Genomic DNA, 12,033 nt, shown 5'->3' on the forward strand with positions numbered 1-12,033 from the left:
TAATCGTTTTCAAGTAATAATTTTATCTTTTTTAATTATTAATATTTACTTCTATTATATTATAATTTATTGAATAAGAAAATCAATTAAAAAAAAAAAAGGTTACGAAATTATTTAAATACCAGCAGCACCTACGTTATACACATAATGTGCAAGCATATGTAAAATACCTACATGCATAATTTGTAACTAAATGCATTTGAATAAATGTAATTGTCAATAAATTGTTATAATAATAATTAAATTCTTTTCAAAATAAAATATAATATGTAAAATCATAATTATTGATTATAAGTGTCAAACTAAATTGTATAAACCTGTATAAGAAGAAAAAATCTTACAAGGACTAAACAATTATCATAAATTACTAATACATATGTTTAATAGAGAGGTGTGTTTAAAAAATTGATTAAAAATTTTAATAATTTTAAAATTTTATTCTTAAAATATAAAAAAAAAAATTGCATTGTGCGCATGCATTTAGCGTACTTGATATTTCGTAAAATTTTCAATGATTTGCAAAATTTTAAGAATTTTCTTTAAAAATTTTTAATACTACGTCTATACAAAATTATGATTTCAATATTGTGAGTTTAGTTGATAAGTGCATTTCTATGTATGTATGACTCTTATAAAATATTGAAAACGATATGATTAAATCAATCATATAAAACAAAAAATTATCATAATAATTTGTATTTATTTTTTGAGTTAATGAACTCGACTGACAGCCATTCATATTCAGAAAAATTTGAAAGGTGTATGTTATAATAAAATCATAAGGAATAATGAAATAGAATAAAATTAATTTTTTTGTCTAATTTTAATTATAAAATTAAATATTTCAAATTGATTTGTCTTATATTCTTACCTGTATATGAATATAAATATATACAGACAATTACACTTTTATACTTTAATAATAAAAAATTGTATAATAGTTTTGTTTTCTTTTTTTTTTAAGTAATTCTTTTATTTATCAATTTAACAGATTATAATATAATAAAGTTGTTCTTATAATAAAAAATTAATTAGAAAATTTTATGGTTCAATAATTTTTTCGGTGTGCATGATACAAAAAGTATGTCTTATACATTTAAAAGAGGTTAAGGTGATAAGTTTTATTCATGTAATATACTATCAAAAAAAATGACTTAAATATTTTGATCGGATAATTTTCAAAACTGTTCTCTTATAATTGTCCGAATCCACCAACGCATTAAAATTAAGAAAATCAACTTCCTAACTTTGAACATTCTTTCAATTTTGCTTGTGAAATATCACAAATTTCGAAATTTTTCTAAGTATCAGATAGGTTTGAGTTTAGTTCATAGATGAATTTGCTAAATATATATATGCTCCCTACAGCACTTTTAAAACATAAATTCAATATAATAAAAAACAAATATCAAATTTCTTAAGACGCGTATTTAAAGTGCAATTCTGATTTGAATTTATCTAATGTAAAAAGCATGTAAAATTATCACTTAACGGGGATCAAGTTATGTATGAGTATATAAATTCTAGTATTTAAAATGTGCAAATAACATACATGTATAAATAATGGTAAATTAATTACATAATCATAAAATCTTTTCAATTACCTACACTATAGTACAACATATAACATTACCTATACATTATACGTGCAATATACAAGTTCTAAAACATGTTTGAGTGTCCATTTGCTATTAATTTAGTAAGTGCACACTATAAGCTTCTAATTTTTGTTGTTTTGTTTTATAATTAATATCTATTCGGATTATGTGTAATAAAGAGGCGTTCTAAACAGTATTAGCAGTATTATATAAGGTCTTAGATCAAATCTAGATGACATAAAATTTAGTTTTATATATTTTTTTTTTAAAAATCATATATAATAATTAAAATAAAATCATAATTCATTTTAAATTTTCATTGCAGATTGGTATTGCAAACAAGAATTAACGTAATTTTTAGAATTTTTTGGAAGTGTTTTTTCGAATTGTTGCTGCCAAAGGTTTTCTACAAGGTTTTGACTGCATCATTAGGTAAAATGGCTTAATAGAGTCAATCAGGATGACAAGAGTTTCTTTTTTAGATTTCTTGGTGAGCTGCCCGTTAGGCAATTGGTGTGCTGGCTTATGCCGATGATATTGTCATAATCTTTGGGAAGTAGTCCGAAGGTGATCGTGGGTGAAGCAGACCTGGTACAACGGTGTGGGACTCAGACTTAATTCTAGCAAGACGACCCTTCATTAGGAGAAGAGAACTGAAACACCCGCGCATTTTATCTGTAAAATTCATGGTTGTAGACCGAAAATGGGAGGTCCAATATCTGTGAGTAATATTTGATCCAGGCCTATTCGAGAAAGCCAGGAGGAAGCTTATAGTTTTCATGGCCATCTAGTGCAGCTTGTGAGGCTGCTACCCGTCTGTTATGTTGTGGATGTATATCATGATTTTTCTACCTCGTTGGTTCAAGGGGTACCGGGGAAGCGATTTAAGAAAATTGTAGGGTTGAGCAAGAATCGGATGAGAATTTTCAATGGAGACTTGTCAGGGCTCTGCAGACTTAGGGGGCATCTCACTAGGCACTCAGAAGGGGGTGGAGCATAATAAGTGCAGATACGCGATTACGATGCACTGTTACCCCGTGTGTATAATTCTACAAATTTACAATCAAAATAATAAACTCTAACAACTTGCAAATAAATATATTCCTGAAGCAAATGTATAACCATTTACAGTTTTTAATCAATTCATTAATAATAGACTGTAAATTGTTATAAGCAACAAAACATAATCTTTGTTTAATGTCAATCATATTATTTAATATAAAGAAGTCATGTACACTATTGCGATGTCTGACACTTTTAATGTTCAAACATATATGATGCTTGTAATTTTCAAATTCATGATACTAACTAGGATGTCTTATTTTAGCAGTTTAATGTTATTATTAAAAATATTTGATATTTAGAAAATCTTATTTAAAATACTACTAAATAAAGTAATATTACACTTTAAAGAACCGTTGATTTACGTGTTCAAAGGTGTCATTTTATTTTTGTAAAGTTTTTAACAAATTTCAATCATATTTCATAAAGTTTTCAAAATTTTTATCGTAAATAATATTAATCAAGTAAAATGTTATTGATTGGCATTTTATATTTTCATAATATATTTGTTGAATATTATTAAGAGACATAAAATTTTATTATTTTCATGCCAAAAATTTACCCACCTTGCAAATTTTAAATTTTTTTTTCATTTAATTTTCAATTTGAAGAATTTTTGAAAAATTATATAAAAGCGACTCATGCTATATATCAAATATAAGGTTTGGTATAGAAGAACAAATAAAATTTTGTGAAAAAAAAGAAAATAATAAATTTAGAATGTCTTCAGGAAAATGATTAAGTCATACCATTTGTATAAGTGCTTCTAAATAAAAATTGTAAATATTATACAGGGTGTTCCAGATCGACTATGACACATTTTACCTTATGTACAGTCTCTCAAGGTCGTAAGTTGGTCGTAAAGTGGTTTTTATTGAAAACGTTGAATTTTTAGGTCATTCCTTTTCCATCAGGATATATTCAATTTCTTGAACATAAAATATTGAAGTTCATAAACCGTAGGCTATCGTTTCGTATATGTAGGCCAGTATTATATTTTTTACAAATTATTCAGATGTAAGTCCCGAGTATCAGCTAAATATTATATTACAATATAATTATGACGGTTAAAAAATTTGTTGGGAAAAATTTTTATTTTTCGCTTAAATGTTTCGTAAACTTAAATCCAAAGGGGAATTCTAAAATAGTTTCTTCAATTTTGGTTCAGTAATAATTTCGCTGCGTTTTTGATGAAATTGTGGAATTTATACGATTTTTACAAAAATCTACATTAAAGCTTCATATTTCGGGAAAGAGATTGTAAAAGGGAAAATTACTTCTATATTTTTTTCATCTTCCTTCTCATTAATTCTGTACAGACTACCCTGTGCAATACATATTATGTACGTAAATATATAGTTACTTTTTAGCATATTATTTTCAAGTACACATATAAATTACATATATTGCCCATATCCAAAGCTATATTTATATATATTATTTCTAAGTTCATCCACTTTGTAATGCAACGGAACTGATTTTGTATCTTTATTTGGAAAATTTTGCAAATACTAATAATAAATAATATACAATATGAAGACTATAAAAAAATATTGTAATAATAATTCATATATGAGTGGTTTCTTTATATCATTTTATGCCACATACCTATATGTATTATACATTTATAATTATGTTGTATGAATAACAGGAACATTTAATAATAATAAATCACTTAAATGATACTTAAAGTTTGAAAACTTGTTAATAATACTTACATTATTTTTATATTAATAATTATATTTTAGTGAATTTTATAGATATTGCAATTAAAAAAGTGTTAAAATTTTCAATGATTATGTGAATAAGAAAATTATGCAATTATTCAAAAGAATATCCAAAGACCAACTAAAAAGAAATATCATTATTCATACAAAATATATCGTTCATTTGAAAATTTAGACATAATCAAGAAAATATAAATGATTCCTACATGAGTTGAATTTTTGTTTTAGAATAAAAAAATATAAGAAGCTATTTGGTGAGGAGCATTTATATTTTATATTAACACCTATAATAATTTAAATAAATTTTTATTTAATTTATTTTGGCAAATCGCATATCAAAAGTATTAAAATATTAAATTGGACATTGAGCTGATAGAATTATTAAATTGAATAATTTAAAAATTTTTTTTTTCTTGCATTTTGATTAATATTTTTCAATTTAAAATCATAAATTTGAAAATGCTTCTATATTTTATGAATTTAGATTTTATTAAAAATTCGAATTAATTCAGTAATCTTAATTTTTTTTTTCGATAATTTCATCAGAAGTAATTTTGTTTCCTTTTTTTTTAGTAAGTGGTTTTAAATGAATATATTGAGATGAAATAATTTTTTTATTTCATTATTATTAGTGACAGTTTATTAAAATTAATATATAATATATTAAAACGCAGACTAATATCTAATAAAGATAGAAAGACTATTCAAAAGCGAAGCAACTCACGCCTAGAAGTTTAAGATGGTCCCTAGCAAGTCGCCTGGAAGACTTAGATTACGTGGACGACATTGTCCCGCTTTCCCATACATATGAAGAGATGCAAGCCAAACTCGCTCTTCTGCACGGTGGAGCAAAAGAAGCCGAACTCTGAGTTATTACAAACAAAACTAAGTCTCTAAGAATAAATAGCCGAAAAACGGGCCAATTCAAGAGAAATAATATAACAATCACCTGGGTAGTACTACCACCCTGAGTAGTATAATTACTACTCAGGGTGGTATAGAGTAGGACGTCTCGAATAGAATCAGGTTGGTTAGAGTAGCATTTGGAAGAATGTGAGCTGAGTGGAGATCGTCTGGGCTGAGCAGAAAATCGAAATTAAGGCTGAAACCTGCCATGTAAATTAGGTCAGCGTTAATAGTGTTCAGGTATTCATGAATAAGACTTCAGAAAGATATATTGAGTCTTCTGACCGAGAATAATATCGAATGCTGAGCTGTTAAAGCTCGCATTGCTATAGATAAGAAGAAAGAAATAGCGCTGGTTGGAACACACACTAAGAAGACCGCAGGTTGCTATATGGCGTCAAACATTAGAATGGAATCCACAATGGAAACGTAACGTTGGAAGCCCGCAAACGGCTTGGGGTCGAACAATTCTAAATTTCTTTATAATTTTAAATGGATGACCAATTTAAAAATACTTTTCAGATGTATTAATCAGTCATTAGACGATCATAAAAAGTTCATTTTACAATAATAGCTATAATTTTAAATTTATATTTTTTAATTTTATAGGTATGTCATAAATATATTTCAAATAAATTTGGTCATAATTTGCAGGTTACATAATTACTTAACTAAATATTCAATTATATTGTTATTTTTATAGCAGTACTTCAAACCTTTTCATCATTTTTATCTTTAATGCTGTTTAAAAATCAATTTATTTATTTTTATTGTTTAATAATTAAAAAAAAAATTAAAAATTTTAAATGTTTTTTTGTTTAAAAGAAGAACTCCAGGTCCATAACGAAAATTTGTACTTGCAGTCCAATATGAATTCATTATATGACGGCATAGTTTTTATATAAGGTCGCTCTGTTATAAAAAAAAATCGCATTTGCGAATTTTTTATTACTCTGTCTATCATTTATTTTAATAATTAATTTTTGTTTTTTTTTTTGTCTTTAATTTTCAAAATTCAATTTAAAAATTTCTTACAAAATCATTTATTCCTTTTTAACACCAATTCTATAATTATTATATGTATGTATATTAAATTCTATTTTGGCTATCATATAAAAATAAAAGTTGCAATTCTAGTAGCACCATAATAATCAAAATATTTTTTAAACAAATACAAAAAATTAAAAAAAGTGCGCATTTTTTATATAAACTAAGCATCAAATATACTAAATTGGCATGAGCATGTGTGTATTAAAACAAGTGTATATAAAGCCTCTATTTATTTACAAATATTTACAAATATACAATTTTTTTTTGAGAAACCTATAATTAAGCTTCATATTTTAGCAATTTAGCCGAATTTTAACTCATTTTTACTTATTTTTATGTTATTTTATATTTTTTAATTTAGCAATCGATTCTATCTAGATCAAAGCTATAAAAGTTCATTATGCATTCATAAGGAAAAATCTAGATAGAAAAATCAAGAAATAAATGATTAGAAACAAAAAAAAAACATGAATTAATGTGAAAAAAAAAACAGAAAATTCTGAAAGTTAATGAACATAATATTCAGGTGGAAATTATGCAAGACTGTATAATTTCCAAGGAATTTCCATCTAACGGTAATTTTAGTACGCGCTAAAGAAGTTTTTTTTTTTCTGTTTATTACTTGTTTTTGTTTTTTTACGTAAATGAATTATATAATATGAATTAAAATTGAATGAATTAATAAAAACAAAATCAAAAAAAGCGAGAAAAAATAACAAGTATAGAAGGTATTAGAAAATAAAAAGACAACAACAAGAACAACAACAAATAAAAAAACAACTTTTTGACATAATTCTGACCGGTGCTTTAAAGAATTGATCAATTATGGAATTGAATTACTTGAATAATATTATGCACTTACGTATCTCATACAATTCATAATGTTCTTCATATACATATATATTATAGTTTTATATATGCATTTATTTATGTGCGTATACAGATTTAGTGAACCAAAATCGATATATTGAATATAGTATTTTAAGACAGGTTGTCATTTAATATTGAATTTTGTTGTTTGATTTGCGATACAATTCGAAAGCAGACTGTACAAACACCGAACTGAATGTGGGTGTCAAATGTAAAAATTCCCCATATATGAAGTGCAAAAATTGTCACATACCTAAATGTTTGCTATAAATTTAAACAATCAAAGTTATAATCTAATGTCATTTTCAAGTTATTTACAAAAGCAGCTTAATTGAAAATGTAGCTGAATTTTTGTAATTATTGTATAAATTTATAATTTTAATGCAGTCATAGCTCTTAAAAAATCCAATTACACGCTATAGTATTCATTTTGGTTACGCCAATAATTGTACATTGACATTTTCACCAAGATAATAATGCGAATACATGTATATACAGGAAATTTCCCAATTTGTACCAATGTGTTCAAATGATATAATGCAATACGTAATTCGTATTAATTGAAACGTTTGACATTTTACCTCAACTCATAAATGTTTTCAAATGATTTTGGTATTTATAATGTTAGAGATAAGATTTATATGTATGTGTCATTATATTATGTTGTCAAAATTCTTATAAATAAACAGATCCCCCTGTATTACCTTGTACCTTTGTCTTTATTGTTGTGTGATCGATCAAATTTTTGTGTTTGAGCTTATATCTACATAACATCTTGTAAATAGGTAAAGATTTAATATAAAATTTATTTTTCAATTCGACACTCAACATAATAGAAATAAAAATAATTAAAAATAAAAAATGTTAAATTGTTATATTATATCACTCTTATTTTTTTCTCTTTAAATTTCAAATATTACAAGAATAAAATTACAATTTTAAGATAAAAAGGAAAACAAAACAAAAAAAAAGAATGTCTTACGCGTACGTGCTACCTCTGTTAAGAATACTTAAATGAACGGTTGTCAAACATGATATACGATACAATCGATACAATAGTCGTTTAGGGATCAACTGACTGAATGTGCGTTTACATATTACCAGCATTATCGTACTCAAAAAAAAATTAGTATACTCAAAAAAAAAAAAATATAAAATGCAATTGAAATATTTATTTTATCTTTTGTTTATGAATAAAACAACATGCCATTTTAAATAATTATGCAATACAATCGATTTAAATGGTAAAATTCTTAAAAATTTGACAATAATTATATTGTATACGCCTATGAAACATATATCATTATAGTGTATATTCTATATATTTATATATTCAGAAAATGTACATAAATTGTAATAAATCAAAAAATCTTCAATTACCCTTGGGGGTCTAAATAATATTTTTGTGTCAATTTGATCAGATTTTATGATAAATTTTTAATTTATCAAAAATGTGATTGTTATAGGTTGCATATATTAATGAATTGTATATTATGTATGTTTAAGAATCAATTGAAATGTTGTTTAAGTAATTTTTTTTAAAAATACTTGAAATTTCACAATAGAATTATCGGAGTTAAAATTAGGTATCTAATAATCATAGAATAGCATCAAAATTTAATGATAAGAGAATCTAATATTTTGATTATAGCTTTTATACTTTATAATTTATATATGTGTAAATGAATTTTATTGTGACATATAAATCCAACAAATAAGAATATACTGTTGCTATATAAGTCGTAAAAACACTGTAAACTATGTAGTAGCAACATCTATGTCGACAATCGGAAAAATTTTTCATAGCCACTTCGCTACTAGCAATTTTATCATCCATGTGTTTACAATTAAATACACATAATTTATTACTCTAATCGTTAATTGTTATACTATAATTTCAATTAATTATAAGAATTATATAAGAATATGTAAATTATATTATAAAACTGCACACATGGAAAATTAATGCATTTGTTATTTAATCATTGGCTGATTGTATTACAATTTAATGATAAATTATTTTGATGATATCTAATTAATTCAGGAATCAATATTATTTCTCACTTTTCTTGATACATTTGTTTCAATTATCACTCCACTAATTTACACTAAATTTACACTATATTTATAACAAATTTTATCAATTTTCACAATTTATTATGCGTATTTATCTTATTGAATTCATTAATTTGGTAAATATATTAATTATATTCAAAAAAATTCTAAAATATCTAAAGTAATTCGATGTTATTTTTTTTGTCAAATGTGATTAAATATTTTTACTTATTGAAAATTAGCTCTATTGCAATTACATATATTATACAAATATTATACACAGCTACTGTTTTTTTCCAAAATTTAAAATTATTAAAATATTAATGTTATTTATCATTGATGCAAATCTTGTATATATGAATGCAATTACAGATTCAAGATTATAATAATCTTAAATAGTTTAATTGAGCTCATATCTCTATAAATCACTTTAAACTAATGAATAATTTTAATGTAAACAAGACTTTACTTACAATACTTGTATATGTGAATTAACATTTGTACAAAAATTGCATTCAAAATAATAAAAAACAAATGCAGAATTATTTTTTTTTCTCAACTTAAAAGCAATTTTAAAATAATTTTTTTTCTAATTTTCAAAGAATATACGAGAATGAGTAACCATATTGGTAGCAATATAAAACTCCTACAGATTACAAAATTTTTTATTTAAGAAAAAAAAAAAAAATTTTTTTTTTTCAGTTTTTTGCTTATTTTATAAAACCGATTAATTTATTTAATCTACACAAAATTCTATTTCTAATCATTTGCAATATTTTAAATAATTTTTTTTTTCATTAATTTTTTTCATTGACTTAATATAGAAATAATTCTTTATTTCTTGAGAGGAAAATTTAGACAAGAATACAACCTGATTTGCAACATATACCGAACAAAAAAAAAAACAAATCACCATACCAAATGAATATTGATTGCATGTTATTTGAATGTAAATTTTTATTTAAAACGCTTACTGACTGAGGTGTTTACATTAATGTCACGTCGATATGAATTTGAATAAATTATGTTTTAAAAATTTAATATAAGTTCTAAATATTATTAAATCATTGGACAAAACTGGCGCTTAATTCTACATATTACCATTATTTGCACACGCTCAGTAATAAATTTATTTGGAAAATTTACTTGTATATAAAAAATGGTGAATAATTTGTTTCTCATTATTTTGAGATTAAAAAAAATAGTAGAAGCAAAAAAATTTATCACATTTTGTGATATTAGCATTTTGTTTATTTTAATCGAAAATTTAGAATTATCTTAAAGAATTTTGAATGGAAACAGATAAGATTTTTTTTAAAAATGAATTTAATTTTAAGTTAGGAAAATTTTAATGGGTTTTTCAATATGATTCACAGCAAAAATGGGATTAATAACAAATTAATTGCGGTAAATAATAGTGTCAATTGTTTTATTACAACTGTAATGCAGCCAAAACGAGAATTGAAACTGTCAGCGCTTATGCGGTTGTTGTACATATCAATTATTCACTTATCCGTTCTTGACTTTGTGTAGTTTCTAGACTGAAATCAGGCCAACGACGCTTGTCAAACATTAAAATCACTTTTGTTGACTTAGAGTCTCAAATTTTTATATCCAATTAATAGTGGTCGCAAATTTGCTTAATTGCAAGCTAAAAATAGTTCGATATCAAGTTTATTACGAAAATTCACAATAATATTATTAAAATTTTCTTGAATCGAAGACTTATAACTATGTTTAAATGGTTTAATATTGCCATAATCTTTATTAATGCTTACATTTTAAAAACATGTTTTTTTATTAAAATTCAATAAAATTTACACAAAACTTCTTAAATCTTAAAAATTTAAAAATTACCTACGTAAATTTATATTCTTTTTTATCTTCTTAAGTAAATGATAATATCTCTTTTATTTTCATCTAAGGAAATACATTAAAACAATGCAAGCACACAAAATAAATACACAAATTAATATACCTACATATTTTATTTGTTTGAATTGCAAGTTCTCTTTTGAGCAATGAATTCTTTTGTTCATATTTGATACTACATAATCAATTTGGTATATACCTACCATATACTTAAATTTTTATGTTATTTGTCGTTTTACTAATGGTAGCGTGCTATTCAATGAGTTGAATGCAAGTGAATGAGGAGCAAAGTGTGCTAAATAGAAAACTAAAGCGTATCATAAAGTTCTTTATTTATTTGATATTACGAATATTTTAAGAATTTTCTATTGTATTTGAGAATAAAAACAAATACAAAACAGTGTGATACAGTTTGGATCCTAAAATTCGGTTTGGCAATATACTTCAATTTTTGCAAATTTTATAATTTTGCTTATATTTATTTATAATAATGCCAAAATACAATGATATTATTAATAATAGCATTAATAAATAGACTTCTTTAAAAAACTATTAAAATATTAAAATTTGGGTCAATCACAAAATCAATCAAAAATACATATATGTACATACATGTTATTTACAATCTATTCAAATACATAAATCCAATTATGTAGACATATATATATATATATATATGTATGTTTGTTCTACGTTTACTTCCGTCCAAACATAAAATTTGTTAAAGTCATTCACATTTCTTTTAAAATAAATTTGATTGGAAATAAATAATTTAGACAATAAAAAGAAAAATATTTTTCAATCAAAACTGACCTTCACCTCTAAAAGAAGTACAATAATAAAAAAAAATTAACCTTGCCCTTTTTACCCATAAAATTTGGTGCAAAATTATT

Source organism: Condylostylus longicornis, unplaced genomic scaffold (assembly GCF_029603195.1).
Source record: "Condylostylus longicornis isolate FDR11 unplaced genomic scaffold, ASM2960319v2 ptg000027l, whole genome shotgun sequence".
Taxonomy (NCBI): Eukaryota; Metazoa; Arthropoda; class Insecta; order Diptera; family Dolichopodidae; genus Condylostylus; species Condylostylus longicornis.